The sequence below is a fragment of the Macaca nemestrina genome, chromosome X, assembly GCF_043159975.1.
Source record: "Macaca nemestrina isolate mMacNem1 chromosome X, mMacNem.hap1, whole genome shotgun sequence".
Lineage (NCBI taxonomy): Eukaryota > Metazoa > Chordata > Mammalia > Primates > Cercopithecidae > Macaca > Macaca nemestrina.
In genome coordinates, this window is record NC_092145.1 from 43,872,205 (window position 1) to 43,876,297 (window position 4,093).

The window sequence follows — 4,093 nt, forward strand, 5'->3', positions numbered from 1 at the left end:
AGTCTCTGGACAGTTGATTGCATTTTTGAAATAAGGCAGAACCAGGTTGGAAAGTGTTTAAATCTTTCTGTCAAGTCTTCTCTGTTTACATGATTCATAGGGAACAGATGGCCCAGCTGTCTGTATTTAACAGAAGTGGGTGGTTCATGGTTTGCAATCAATGAAGCAATAATTACAATTTTGAGTAAACTAGTCCCCAGAAAATGTTGTTTTAATTTGTGAATGAGATGGAGGCACAAAGAGAAGGTAGGCTGATTGGAATGTAATTGCAACATATTTAGGAAAGGGTCTTTAAAATAGAAACAGCTAAAAACCTCACTAAACCCTCTCACCAATATACTGGGGAAATGAACTTTGTCTTTGAGTACTATCAGACCACAACCTAACCAAGGTAACAGTGAGGCTGTTACTTTGTTAGAAACTCACAGATTCCCTTCCCTCAAGGCCCAGGAAACATTACTGCTGCTTAGAGTGTACTGGAGTTGGCTGATTTTGAGATTTGGGGAGAAGACCTTTACTTCTACCACCCAGTACCCCTAAGAACATTGAAATCTTGTTATTTGAATACTGTTAACCCACTCCCTCCTGAGAGTGCTTCTCAGAAATGAGAATGAGGATGTTTTGTGCCTCTCTTAAATAAATGGTGGATAAATGTAGAAAAGGTAGGAGTTGTAAGAATTAAAAGCACTGACGAAAATAAATTATTCTCACTTTGAAAGCTTTGGAACATATAAATACATTTACGCCATTCTTAAGGGTGTCTTTTATTTATTGAGTGTTTAAAATGTCTTATCAGCAGGTTAATAGCAGTTTTAAAGTGTAGGTTACCAGCTGCTAATGCATGCTTAATGACCCATTTTGTTCACTATAGAGCTGCATATTTCAGCTGTGTATTTACGATTGTAGCAAATTTGTTCACTTAAGTTGGCCACAGCTTGGTAGGAGGGTCAGCCTTCCACAGGATGGGAAATGGTGGGAGATGGAATTATGTAAGTTTCTATTTTTTGGGGAGCTCTTCATCTTAGGCTAACACTTGGGAGCTTGTGGAAAGGCCCTGTTTACAGGGAGGTAACAGATTTTCTCAAGGGAAGAGATCTTAGTCCATGAACTGTAGACTTGGAAGAGGACTAACTCCTGAATTGCACTGAAGCGCCTTAGCTAGGCACTGCCTGCCACTTCTTCCATATACCCTGTACTCAAGCTACATTGGACTATCAGTGGCTCTTGAGAACTTTTACTACACTCCTGGGGGTGTTTAAAAGTGTACGGTGGTAGTTTTGGTTATCATAAGTTTGGCGCTCCAGCTCTTAAGTAGGCAGTGTTATTTTTATTTTTTAAAATTTTTAAAATTGTTTTTGAGATGGAGTCTTGCCGTCACCCAGGCTGGAGTGCAGTGGTGTGATCTCGGCTCACTGCAACCTCTGCCTCCCGGGTTCAAGTGATTCTCCTACCTCAGCCTCCTGAGTAGATGAGACTACAGGTGCGTGCCACCATGCCCGGATAATTTTTGTATTTTTAGTAGAGATAGGGTTTCACCATGTTGGTCAGGCTGGTCTCCAACTCCTGACCTCGTGATCCGCCTGCTTTGGTCTCCCATAGTGCTGGGATTACAGGCATGAGCCATTTATTTTTTTTAAAAAAATTTATTTGCATACAATTTACACATTGTATAATTCAATGGTTTTTAGTAAAGGTCTTGCTTTTTCTACCTCCATATCTCTGCTCAACCTCTGCCTCTGATCTTTCCATCTATAACCCTCTTTCCTCTCTTATACACCTGAAAAAATGAGACTAATTCTAATATTTCCAATTCAGACATCATCATTTTGATGCTTTCCTGGTTACCTCAAACAGATTTAACTTCTATAAGGCAGGAGTTCGCAAACTTTTGCTGTAAAGGGCCAGGGAATTACTACTTTTGGTTTTGCAAGCCATAGTCTCTCTTGCAACAACTCTGCCATTGTAGTGCAAAAGTGGCTACACACAGCAAGTGAATGAATGGGTATGGCTGTATTCCTTTATTCACCAAAACAGGTAGCCAGTAGTTTGCAAACCTCCGCACTAATCACTTTGTTCATACGTTAATTACATCACTCAAAACATTATAATGCATTCAGTAATATATGTACTTGCCTCTTTAATGAGATAGGAATGTCTTTTTCATCAATGTAACCACAGTGATTAATATAGTGCCTGGAATATAGTGGGTGATCAATCTACACTGGTTGGTTGAATAAACACTGGTGCAGAGAGCACTGGAAGAAATACTTTTAGATTGCTATCAAGGTAATCAAACCTTCTGGCTATTTTACATATAACTGACTTTGTATAAGAACGCATTCATCAGAACAAATCCTGAGTTTCAGCCTCAAATCTTAAGCCCCTTGATTTGACCAACTCTCAAGAAGCTTTGTAATACTAGCTCATTGAAAGAAATCACAACCAGGATACTGCCTGACACCTAGAAGGCATTTGTTATGCCCAGACCGTTTATTCCCCGAAGAAGACCACCAGAGTCCAGAGTCAAAGCTAAACAGCAAGGATCTTTATTACAGGTTCGAACCTGGAGCTCTCACTTGCTCATGAAACGAGACGGGCAGGAGAGCTCCCCCACTGAGCTCCGAACAATGTTATATAGTCTAAGGAAAGTAGGCATAGAATCATTATACAAATTAGAGGTATGATTGGCTGGAGTTTGAACAAAGCGATTTGGCAAACTATGATTGGTTCCCACCATTTCTGATATTTCAGTACAACCCTTGAGGCGGAAGAGCAGTTTTACACAAAGGCAGTTAATTATATTGCGTCAGGTTGCACAACCAGTTTATGGCTATCTTGCTTAAACACACCTTGTGACCTGGCTATCTTACTTAAACATTCCTTGTGACCTGGCCTCAGAAAGAAAAACATGTACTTACAGAACTTACGAAACCTCTGGTACGTGCAGAGATTAGAAAGCAGAACAAAGAGTTGAGCAACATCGGGGGGAGGAAGGGAGGGTACGCATTTTTGTATCTTTGTGTCCTTTCATTTCCCCCTCCCATAAGTAACTGGATGTCCAATCTTGGATTTCCAGAGTCTTATAATGTAGCCTAACTTTCTGGATGCAGGAGAGGCTGGTGATGGCTACGGAGGACCATTAGTTGGATGGTATCAAACCTTTCTCAGACAAATTGTAAAATTTTATTTACCACACAGGGGCCTATAGTGAATAGAAGTAGTAAAGACATTAGGGGGCCTAAAAGGGGTGCCAGAAGGGAAAACGTTGAAGAGCTCCAACAATTGTTAGCGGCTGTAGTGAATTGTTGCTTTTTCATTTCTAAGCTTAGTTTGTGTAGGTGTTGGACCCTTTCCTCAACTAACCCTGACTCATTTATATAGAAACAGCATTCTTCTTTGAGGAACATACAGGTACCTCCTTTCTCAGCCGTGAGTAAGTCTAAGGCTCTGCGGTTTTGAAGGGTGACCTGTGCTAGGGAGGTGAGCTGCCGCTGAAGGGAGGCTAGGGAATAGGCGGAGTCTTCCATAGCAACAGAGAATTGTTGTAACAGCTTGTCGTTTTCTATCATGGAGTGTTGTAGGGCCCCTCCTGCTAACCCCGCTGCGACGACAGAGGTGGTTAAGGATATTCCGGCAATTAGTGGTAGAAAAACTGCTCATCTATGTCGCACAGTTTTAGTTGGGGCGGTCCCTGCCCAGCCTATGAACTCTGCCGGGGTTAGCAGTGTCAGTCGGGGAACTAGGGTAACAGGGATACACAACTGTCCATCAGAGATGCTTTTGGACAGAGTTTTTAACAGAGTCATATTACACCAGAAGAACACACCAGGAGGAGCATATATGGGACTATTAGGGTATGTAGCCGATTGGTTACAGAGGCTGTTGCTAAATGCCGAATAACAATAGGGGTATTTCTCTTGGTATGGGTCACGGTACAGGGCCACATCAGGTATCGTGACTATTGATGAGTTAAAACCTGTATAGTTTGTGGGAGGGGAGGATAGAGGAACAGCCGTTAATGGTAGTCTTCCTAGGGTTGCACACATAAAGCAAGAGGACAGGTCGCCTAAACCGGTGAGGTTGGCGAATGCTA